Here is a 12,448-nt window from a genome sequence, read left to right on the forward strand (position 1 = left end):
CCCGCGAATTTCAGCAACAGAATATCAATTTCGTTCTGATTGCAAGTGTCGAAATACCATCTGAATTCTAAGTTTGACCTGGAAAGCCGTGACCTATTTTCCTGCATTGCAGCCCAAACGAAACCTCCCGCCGTCCAGGATGTCCTCTATTCCCAAAAATCTGCCTCCACCTCAATTCCCATCGGTCGCTCTGTCTCGAACGCTGTTTCATCCTATTATTGCTTCTATCGCGCGATTTGAGTGTTAGCTTTCGCGATTGGTAATTCATTAATAAAATACCATTCTGAATGTGTGTATTAAGCGTGTGAATCAGGTATGCAATTGACTCGAGGCTCCGAAACCTGAATTAATAAAAAGATTGCAAACGCTTCGGAGTTGAGTGACTTTGAGCGCGGGTCCACGGTCGCAAGAGAAGAGAGAGTAGGCCAACACACTGATGATGATGTCTCTGACTTGCTTCATTCTCTCTTCGCTGGCATCCGAAAAATGCCCAGGAGACGCGCGAATGGACAGCGGATGGCCAGGCGGTGCGCTTTTCTGGGTCACGACAGGACGTGGACGCGCGCCTCGTCCGCGAGAGGTCACTGAGCTGAAAAGTGTCCGAAGTGCGTGTACGAGAGAGGGAGAGAGAGAGAGAGAGAAAGATGAAGATAAAATGCTGATGATCTTGTTATGAGGGAAAATTTAGTCAAATTGATGCGTTCATTATTATGATCGTGTTGATGACGATTGATATTCAAAATTCGTTCTAAATATTCCAATGAAATTCACACAATAACCTAGAAATAGAGTTGAAATTTCGTCTGTGATATATAAATAGTCGACAATTATGTGAAAAGAAGAGACAAGTTAGAGAGTGGCATGAAAAAATGTCATCGGAATTTTCTTTTTTCGCCCTACCCGCGAAGCTGCGTATGTAAATTCGTAAATTGACCAGAAACTCAAGATAGCGATAAGATGCTCCCTCCACTGCTTTCCTCAATTGATTCATCACATTACGCACTTTTCCCCAAGATCGATTGTCTTCCGGCCATCGTCATTTTCCCATCCCTTCTCGTCGATTCGGCCCGAAACAATGGCAGAGGAGATGTCGATAGAATTTCTGGGTCTTTCTCAACATCTCTCACTGGCATGTGCAAAGTGTATCCCGCACTCTTAAGTGTCTATTCTTGAGTGCCGCTTTGCAGACATTCATGTGAATTTCACAAGAGTCCATGCGAAAATTTCTCAATACCGAAAAAAGTCTAATGAAGTCTATATGCAAAAAGAAGCATCAATTTATGCTACACGTTTCGAAAGAGGTGACTCAGTGGATTTCGTCTGACAGAGCCGAAAGAACTCATGATATCAGGACACAAGCTGAGGAATTGAATTACTAAATGAGCAAGTCGTGAGCTGCTTTTTGTCAAGCAGGGTTAATGATAAGCAAAGGGAGAGTCACTAGTGAATTCAGAGCATTAACTCTGAACTCTCTGTGGAATTTTGCTTGGAAAATATAAATTTTTGATTACTCTTATTCATATTTTGAATATTTGTTTTTTTTTTTTCTTTGAAAGTACTAATCAATATTTGAATATTTGATTGAGACCATTAAGGTTCCTCAAAAATTGGCTAGTGAATTTCCCCTCGATGATAAGCGACATTAGTCAAGTGTAAACCTGATACTCCTCTCATCAGCCTTATCAACTGATCTGCGAAGCATCTTTTCCACTTTGAGTCTCGCTGACCATTTCACGTAGCATCGCTTAACATCTTGGGAGTCACAGTGGTCACCGTGTGGCCACGATAAATCACTGCATGTGCGCACAATGTAGCAGGAAACAGCTTTTAACACTTGTATAAATATTTGATAATTCATCCTCAATATTCTCCGCGCGGCAATCTCATTAATTGCATAATGCAAAGTGAAATGGCTGGGAAGCGCAGCATCTTTCACCAGAAATCATCATCCGGCGCGGTGTGAGAGGAAATTTTCGGTGATTAGATTTAATTTCAGATTTATCTCTCTTGGAAAGTTTTTATGCGCGGCATTCGATTCCTCGTCCTCCTCAGTTGGATGCTTTATGGCTCGGAAAAATCACTCCAATTTGGACATCTTTCACGCTATCGTGGCCTGGGTGATGGCCGGAGTGAATGGATTTTCTGGGCGAAGAGTTAATTTGGAGGCAATTGCGACTGCATACAATAGCAATTTTTCCACCATCGACTCGAGCCGCGCAGTATTGTAAATATTTATACAATCTAGACATGATTCGAGGCTGCTGCAGCATCTTCGTGTACGATTTCCTCGATGAAATTCATCATCCGCATGAGGCGCGCGTTCGCCACAAACACCACGAGAAGGAATTTCATACACAGCGACGCATTCGAGTATCATCGCGGTTGGAATGAACTGGCTCTCTTGCAGCGAGATGCCATCGACTAGACATTTTTCTGCTGGGTCCGAATATATAGGTTAAGAGGTCTGTGGCAATACCACGAGAGTGTGTCTTGATCGGCAACGACGAGACGCAGAAGAAGCTCAACGGTGGAGAGGAAGCCAAAACACGAGCCAAAGCTGAGAATCACCATCATCTTGCAACTTTGTGACCAACTGGACTGTCGTTTTTTCCAGCCCTCCGCGGAAAGAAGTCACCGGAGCTGAATGAATGGCCGGCGATGTGGAAAGAGTGCGCGAGAGGCGCACAAAAAAGCCCCATCCGAATCTGACCAGAGCGATTAATTGGCATCGCTGTTAATTGTGAGGTAATTATTGAAAAGAGATCAATTTGGGCGGGAATATCTATTTGGGGCATTTTGCAAAAACCCCAGCACCTCTTCCTCAACATCAACACCCAACCGTCAATCAGAGCGTGTGTGGATTGTAAACACATTTTTGGATCCATCCGAAAAGTGCTCTCGCGGAAATTACACTCAAAGTGGAGATAGTATGCTTCAAATCTGTACACCACTTCGTGATACTTTCGCAATTTCTGTGCAGAATCTTTGACACTTCATTGCGCCTAAAGATTGCGGATCTCTGCTAAGACAAGGAAAAATATAGAAAAGCAATAAAATTACTTTTTCTGGACAAAATAATATTTGAAAATGCCTCAATTTGCTGAAGCAGAAGCTTATGCAATGCAATTATAGAAATATTTTATCACTTTCAATTCCCAACACTTCCTTTAAGCTGTACACCTCTTCCGCTCACAATATCTGCCCCTTGATTACACTTGCTGAGGTGCTGAGCGATGGAGAAAAAAGACAACAAGGCGCAGAGAATTCTGATGTCCATCAAGCCATGAGAAAATTAATCAAATGGCGAGTGGCAGATTTTGGAAATAGGCTCGCTTTTGTGGTGGTTCCGCACTTCTCCTGTCTTTTTGCTCTCTCTCTCTATCTCTGTGAGTTAGAAAATGAAGTTACAATTGAAAAGTCAATCTCATGATCACGCAATTTACTCCATAAGAGTTTCTTAATTTTTTCCTGCTCTTCTGTCTTCGATTTTGCTGGTAGATTTCAGTTTTGCTTGGATGACTTACTCAGTGTTGATTTTGCTGATTAGAATTTCCGTATGTGTCCGGATGCAAGAGAAAAGCCATAAATTCTCATCGCTATAATCTCTCTCTGATGGTTTGGTTGCGAGAAAAGAAATTTGAACTCCCCAAAGCCGTATAAAATTTGCAAATCTGACCACAGATTTTATATCTGTCCCAGTGCATAGGCGCACTTCTGGTCATCGCCAGTGTTGAGCGAGTGTCGCTGAAGGAGAGAAGAATTAAGAGGCATTTAATGACTTTTTCGCACTCTCCCAGATGAAAACTGACCACCAATGTGTATAGATTGATGCGAAAGTTTAACGGACAGATGAATTATAAATAAATCAACTGACACAGATAGATCTCGTGTGCGAAGGAAATGTCCAGCGAAGACGACACTCGTAACATCAGCAATTTGCCAACTCCTTTGTGTGGCGTCTCAGGTAGCGGGTAAATTAATTAATTAAGCAAACACCAACTAATGCATCAACCTGTGAAAATCGAGAGGTGAAATTGTGCCAACAAATGTGGGTGGACGATTTCTGGAGAATTTTCATCACCATCAGCCACTTATTTGCCAACATCTCGCACTTTGTCACAACAATGAGGGATTTCCGTCACGTACTGAGGTCAGGGCGTCGCGGTGGCAATTTAGGAGATCATTTGCATGCATTCTTGTGCAACAAACAGAATTCACAGCTTGACAATCTTCGTCACCTGAGCAACAAAAGCAGTCATTTTTTGTGGGCTGCATTGCATTGATATTCACCTGCAATTGGTGGCCAATCTTCGACATGCACTACAAAATTGCCAACTGAGGCCATTCTTTGCTCCGGGTGTGGAAATGCATTAGCATTCAAAAAATGCAATGTCATAAATCTATGGCAAATTTCAAGACATTTCTTCTTCGTGGTTGAGTTGTAATGAAGTGAAATCCAACACGAGATTTTGATGAATTTGTATGAAAACTTTCCTTGTGATATTGACCATTTCATTTATTCCTTTATTATGGAAGGTTATTGAATAATTTCTGTTTAAAAATTAATTTCTGAGGTACTCAAATATTAAAGGTGTTAAAATTTGATCACTTCCTGAATTAGACAATTATAAGTTTTCACCTCAAATTAAGAAAAAAAAACGAGAAAAATTTATTATTGGGGAATTTCTTATTTTATAAATAATAATTTCTGTTTAATAGAAAATCCATAATTTAAATAAAACAACGATACATTCAAAACTCTTGCTTAAAAAATAGTGAAAATATCGTTTGGCCTATTAGAAATTCCCTTTCAATCGATCTTGCTAATCTCCTCTTGTCCGTATTCTCAATAAAGCTGCGTCGTTGCGAGCGTTAGAAAGAAGAACGCTTTTTCGCGAAGTGCTGCCTTTCTCCGAGTGTGCCAAAAGTGAGGTAATTCCGCAATAGCCCGTGAGAAGAGTATGGCCAAAAATGCGAGAATTCAGATCACTTAATTAATTTTACATAATTTCCCTCCCAATTTCTTCTGTCTCACGCGGACGCCCGTGACTATTGTGCGGATTAGTGAGGTGTGTGTGTTGGAGCAAATGCACAGTCCGGGGAAGTGAATGAAGCTGAAATATCCGCATAGTGAGACACACAATCACTTCTTGGACTTGTTCACATCTCGAGTCGCGCTCTCTCTCTCGCTGCCTTCCTCTACCACCGCGATCGCGATCTCCGCAGCGTCTCCCGCGGTACGAATTGCGCGCGCTAAACTCCGGTTCCGAGTGCTGATAGGAGACAGGTGTACGCGCCATTCTCATGTGAACCGCGGATCGGTGAAGACGCGGCCTTGTGTCCCCCCGAAATTCAATTTGCGCCTCTCGAGCCACCCTGGCGAGCGTCTGAGGATATTCTGTTGAGTGTTGTCACGCCCTGGACGAAGGGAGTCACGGAGATTCCGGAATCACGCCGGCGATTGTAGTGTTTGTCCACCATTTCGGTGGTGTTGGATTGTAGTGTGTGAAAAAAAAAACATAGAGAAAGAAGTTTAAGTAGTTCAAGTTTAAGAGCAAGTTAATTGTTTTGAGGATTCCCTGTGCTGATCTGCCCGGATTACGGATTTAGTCTCATTCCCACAATTATCACACTTTGAAGGTAAAATTCAATTATGAAATTCTTGTTTTCCGCTGACCCATTTTCCCTGCCACTTCCATGTCCGTCTAAAGTGTCGTCTCAGCGATTGCTTGGGCCCAGAATTTCTCTCTCCTCTCGCTGGAGAGGAAAGAATTGACTTATAGATCGCGATTGTGCCCATGAGATGATTGGTTGGCTCTCGAGGAGGAGAAGATATTGGAAGGCGCGCGCGCGCGCAAGAAAAAGAATAAGTGATGATGTGGAGGGAAAATTGTGCACTAGAAGATGCTTAAGAGTTTGTCGCGGGGCAAAAAAGTGCCTCCAAGTGATTGACACATCTTGATCACATCTCAACATCTCTGCCCAATGCTCTGGCTTGTTCTCCTCACTCTCAATACGAAATTCAGGCGCAGAAAAAGTCGCGCATCTCAAATATCGGTCACAGAGTGTATTGACAATGTCCCTCGAGCGTCTTTTTTTCATCAAAATTGCATCACACACGAATGTATCTCAGTGAGAACATCGTGCAACATCTGTGAAATTCTATGGCACGAAAAAAGGCATGAGAGACACCCATCATTCAGCCGCCAAGTGAGAAAAACACGTTTGACAATTTTATTATCATTTTATATTATTTCTTGCGCTATGAAGTGTAACAGTTAATTTGTTCCTTCTTCAATTCATCATGGAATGGGTGAGGAAGATTCATTTCTTCCAACATCGCGTGTGTGTGTCATTTCCCTGAGAGACAATGTATAATAATGTTTGTGAATTGTGGAAATCTCACGAGATTTATGGCATCATTGTGAAAATTGTGCCAAAAAGGCATTTCCCTCGCACCCAATTGTTGCAGTCTCTTCTTCTTCTTAATGCTGATTAAGTAATGCAATTATCTCAACCTCAAAGGGCACGCAAGCAAGTTGCAAACAAGAGTAATTTTCCTTTCGAACAACAGCCAAGCGATCCACCTAATTATGCAATGATTTATCGATGGGGTGCTCCAAATGCTTGGCAGTAAATCTAAACAGCAAATTCGGAGTGATTTACTGCAAGAGTGGAGATCAGTGTAAAAGGGAGGAGCCAGTTATTGAGAAATTAAATAAAATTAGTGCTTCTGTCGGCTATGATTTTAAGTACGTCTTGATGACTTCATATTGTTCATTACTTCAAAATGACTAATCAATACGATGAATTCTAAAGATCTGGAGATAAAACCAGTGTGTTTTGCTCAACATTACAAAACTTTGATTGAAAATTATTGCAGTGAAAATCTATCCAACGAGCTCATTTTTCTCACACCGCAATGCGTTTTTCAATTCTGCAGCAACTCATTACGAATCAATTTGCTGATTGCTCGAAGATCCTTCTCTTGTTTTCCGCCAGACACTTCCCTTGAGCCATCCATTTGCGGTGGCGAAGTAGCAAAGAAATTACTAGACTTGGAAGTCAATTGGATGTTATTGGCGATGTTATTTCCATTCAGTCAGATCATATAAAATATATAGAGAATCCCACTTAAAATGCCATGCAGAGATACTTTTCCGTATTGAGGCGAAATGGACAAGAAAAAGTCATTTATTGACAATTCACATATTGGAGCCCCTTGAGCTACGCCCCACAATAAAATTGCACACGCAAAAACCGTTCTGATGTTACAATCCAAACGTCGTCTCTGTGTGGAGAATTAATGATGAATTTTATGGTTTGGTCTCATTTCGTCTCGCGAGCGTCTTGAGGTGTGCTCAGCTTTTCGCATGTGCTTTTCGTCGGCGCAATCCTCTCCCAGTGACCCAGCTTAAGCCTTGGCTTAGGCCGAACATCAGCTCTGGAGTGGAGACAAATTGTCCACTAAAGACGTGTGACTTTCCTGCCTTCATCCGCACCTATTTGTTGTGAATTACAGTGCAGAGATTTTAAATAGCGCCCCCCGTGGCTCTGAGACATATCGGTGTGTCGCGAATTTTCACGTAAAGCTAGAAGTCTGAAATTTTTCACCAATCTTCCTTCATTAATAAGTAATGACCATACCAAGTTTGAAGACAATCGGCCTAATCCTTAATCCCTTTATGATATCAAAACCGAGCCAAAGCAGAAAAGCATTCGAGATTTTAAATAGCGCCGTCTCAGCAATCTTTGATTATTGGTCCGGCACATTTATTTAGGGTTCTTAAAGTGGTTCAAATCAATCCGAGGTGTCTTCAGGATAATTATCCTGTACATTTTTAATTTTTATCTGGACTTTATACGTGTTCGATATCAAATTTTGATTAAGTGAAAATCAAATTATGGGGTGTGAACAATAAACGACTCCAGAGGATCGTACGGAGATTTTTCGACCGCGCAAGAAAGAACATTTAATCAGGGAGATAACCGGAAGGACCTCTTATCCTAGAAAAAGCATTTAGAGTACAATTGACCGCGTAAAAAGGTCGATTTCGTGGAAAAAAATGTCGCGGACTGGACCGCGAATAACTTTTTTGGCCAATTGTTCAGCATTTTTTGGTGAATTCTGTCATGTCTGCTTCTAAGTTCTATTAGGAATTGTTTCCCAAGATCCCTCCAATTCTTTTAATACCGCGAAGAACAAATTTCATGAGTCTGGGACTAAAAGCAAGAGTGACAAAGATGATACCTATTGATTTTCAAAACCAACCGTTTCCAGCAATTCGCGTTCTACAGGAAATACGAATCTCGGGCATCAGGAAAATGGCAAAACCTTCTCTATTTTGATGAATCGACGTTCACCCGTCATGGGTCTGATGATAAGAGATTTGTTTGACTCCCCAAAGCCAAGAACTCAGCCCCAAGTGCACTACAACAACATTTAAGCAAGGCGGAGGTAGTATAATACTTCGGGGATTGTTGTTCCACGCTCTTGCTTTTAGTCCCAGACTCATGAAATTTGTTCTTCGCGGTATTAAAAGAATTGGAGGGATCTTTGGAAACAATTCCTAATAGAACTTAGAAGCAGACATGACAGAATTCACCAAAAAATGCTGAACAATTGGCCAAAAAAGTTATTCGCGGTCCAGTTCGCGACATTTTTTTCCACGAAATCGACCTTTTTACGCGGTCAATTGTACTCTAAATGCTTTTTCTAGGATAAGAGGTCCTTCCGGTTATCTCCCTGATTAAATGTTCTTTCTTGCGCGGTCGAAAAATCTCCGTACGATCATCTGGAGTCGTTTATTGTTCACACCCCATAATTTGATTTTCACTTAATCAAAATTTGATATCGAACACGTATAAAGTCCAGATAAAAATTAAAAATGTACAGGATAATTATCCTGAAGACACCTCGGATTGATTTGAACCACTTTAAGAACCCTAAATAAATGTGCCGGACCAATAATCAAAGATTGCTGAGACGGCGCTATTTAAAATCTCGAATGCTTTTCTGCTTTGGCTCGGTTTTGATATCATAAAGGGATTAAGGATTAGGCCGATTGTCTTCAAACTTGGTATGGTCATTACTTATTAATGAAGGAAGATTGGTGAAAAATTTCAGACTTCTAGCTTTACGTGAAAATTCGCGACACACCGATATGTCTCAGAGCCACGGGGGGCGCTATTTAAAATCTCTACACTGTAATTCCTCTTCTCCTTCTCACAATTTGGGCTAATTACACCACGATTAACTGTTACTTTTTGTCGCTGCGCTTCTCGGGCGAGACTTTTCTTATATTTAAAATATAATTTACTATTCTACTCGGTCAAATTTCACGGCGGTCCATTTCTTATGCGCCATCAAGCTCGCATTTCGTGCAAATTAATTTGCTTTTAAATGAAGGAATTCCAACGTGAAGAGAGAGAGAGACGCGAGATTGCACTGAAAAACTTTTATACATATATTTTTATCTTGGTGTCTTTAATAAAAATAAATCAACAAAGACCGTTGGAAACTTTTATCATCTCTGCTCTTAATCTCACCGCATTTTCCACCACTCTTTTATGCTGCGCCAGAGCCAAAAAAATAAGACAGACTGCAATTGACAAATCATCGTGGAATTTGGTGCTGTAAAAGACAGTTCTTTTGCAATGTTGAAGATGAACTAACAATAGACAAATAATGCAATTTTTATGTCACATTGTCTGCTGAGGACAATTGAAGACGGTCTGTTCATCACAATTACGATTAGAGGCCCTGAAAGCGTTGTGACTAAGTAGACATTTAAACGACCATCGTCTTCTTTTTCTTCTCATGGAAAAATTTCCATTTAAGCCATCATTATATCTGTTCTTCTTTTGGCTTTGACTGCCAGTTGAGCGGCGAAGAGAAATGTGGCTTTTATTGTTGTCATTCTTTTCCTCTGTCGTGATTTTGCGTGCCAAAATGTTCACATTAAATGGCACTAATTAATCATCAGATAATCGATGAGCTCGCCATTCGCCTCATCGCAAGAGTGGACTCGCTGCCATTGACGGCGGAAGAGCGTCTCTTCACTGCGGCGACATCTGCCACTAAAATCTCTCTATCGCGAGTGATTTGCATTTTAATTCAATTAGGTTACCCACTATTGCACGCTTCGCGATGCTGAATGAGCAATTGAATTTACAATTTCCGGCAATTTTCCCGCCAAAGTGTCTCATCGCCGGACTCTGCGCGCCTCAGTTGCACACGCAGGTGATGTGACAATGGCGGCGACCTTCCAAAGGGCGCATCTCGTGCACTTGTGACCCAATAACACTAGTCGCAGTGTCTCCGAGGAAGCGCAATTGGCGAGCCTCTGCGTGCCAATTGACAATATTTTACTTTTACTTGCACAATTGCATGATTAGGTTCGCTCTTTGGGAGCCGCCGCGGCCTTCGCAGCATTCGCCCGCCACGCTTTTATATCAAATGCCGTGCAGATGTTGAGGTGTGAGTCGAATCACTTTACAAATAGAATAGATAGATTTTTACTGATTTTAGTAAAGAAATTGTTAGTTTTTTATAAATAGTTTTGTACCCAAAAAGTAACAGTTTGATAGTAAAAGCTCCAGAAAATCGATCTGTTAAAATTCAGTTTGAAGTCTACATTTAACTGACCAAACAGTATTGAAATTTTTACTGAATTTTAAATATTTAACTGACCAAAAAGATTAGTTATTGGCCAAATATTTTTTGCCGATAGTAAACACAGTTAAGTAGTGAGGAAATCGTTAATTAACCATTAAGCATTGCTACCTAAAATTGCGATAAAGCCAAGAAAACTCGACAAGTGCGCCGCTCTTGTCCATCGCGACTCATAATCGCGAGTCGCTTGTGCATCTGCGTGTTTGTCTCCGACAAAGTCACACATTACCTTTAATCCAATGTTGAACAGTGTCTCTGGCCAGAGAGCCACCTTGACGCGCGAGTGTCTCAGGCGCAAGAGAGATGACGATGACACAGTTGGTAGTTAGCACACTTTGCGGTTCTTGGAATAATACCGTGACCGCAATTGGGAATTAATGAAACATTTATTCTATCTATTTTTATATGTAACACTGCCAATGAGAGAGTGTTGGCAGAAACACTGAGAAATCAATTTGAATTTTTCCACCCAGGTCAGCGACAGGCACAGAAGGAAGCGCAACTTCTGCACCGCGCGAGAAAACCAAAAAGAAATCCCATCGGAGAGTAATTTTCATTTGGTTGAGCAATTTAGCGATTTGTCTATTTACATTTTGTGAATTACTTCAACACGGCGCGCTCTGGGCAGCGCCTGAGCCGCGGCTGGAACTGGGTGGAGTTGATTCATCTGCCAATGTTTGTAATTTGAAACATTGAAGTTGTTAAACATTCTGCAGATACATTGATTGATCAGAGAGCGGCGTGTTTTTGGTATAATATTAAATTCTTATCGAAATTTCCAATCCACTTTCTGGCCGCGTCTCTTCCTCTCTTTCTCTCGCTCTCTCTCTCCCTCTCCCTCTTACATCTCGCATGTGCGATTTGCCGAGCACTGGGGCACCTTCGAACGTTAAATCTCTGACCCCAAAATTCTATATTCACAGCCAATTTGTGATTGAGTCGAAATGGTGAGGATGATATGTGACCATCGCGTTACATTGCTTCAATTATGGGTGCCATTCCGGATAAGAGATTGGCCTTTTATGATCTCTTATCCGTCATAATTTCGGTGCTTTATGTGCTGCTTTTAACTTTATGGCTGGGCCATGTTTCACACGGTTTAGACAACTTGACGAGCTGTGATAAAAACGATTTACCTTTGTAAAAAGAACACGCGAATCCGGCAAGTGAAGTCTCGAGCAAGGGGGAAATATCCTTACACTTCCCACGAGTTCAGACTTCATGTATTGTTTGTAACAAAACAAAAATAAAACTAACAGTTTTGTAACTCTGATTTTCAAACTTTCTGCATTAAATTACACTTTTTGATATGAATATTTAGATAATAATATCAAAAAGAAGATGGAAAATAAAATTTTAATTTTATTACCCTGAAAATCTACTAAAAACTAACTGCAATAACCTAGAAAAATATGTCAAAATTAGGACTTGAGTAAAAATTAATTTTTACAGAAAATCAGAGTTTAAATATTACAAAAATTTAAACACTCCCACTTCCTAAAACTCATATCTATAAACCACTTCTGACCATATTTTCTCCCCCTTGATTTCGAGCAGGAACTTTTAGATCTCATGTGGAATTTTAGATGATGGCATTTTCACTTTCGCCAGAATATTCTCAGTGGAGATCTTATGACCTAATTCTGGCTGTGTGTCACATCTCTTCGTCGGTTCCGCGATTCATTAGCATTAAAATGAGTATTTTTCCTCCCCAGGCGCTTTCAATCTCGCGCTCTTTCCGCCCTCTTTAGTCCCCATTTTGCTTTCTATTTC

The sequence above is a fragment of the Phlebotomus argentipes genome, unplaced genomic scaffold, assembly GCF_947086385.1.
Source record: "Phlebotomus argentipes unplaced genomic scaffold, Phlebotomus argentipes genome assembly contig_15, whole genome shotgun sequence".
Classification (NCBI taxonomy): Eukaryota; Metazoa; Arthropoda; class Insecta; order Diptera; family Psychodidae; genus Phlebotomus; species Phlebotomus argentipes.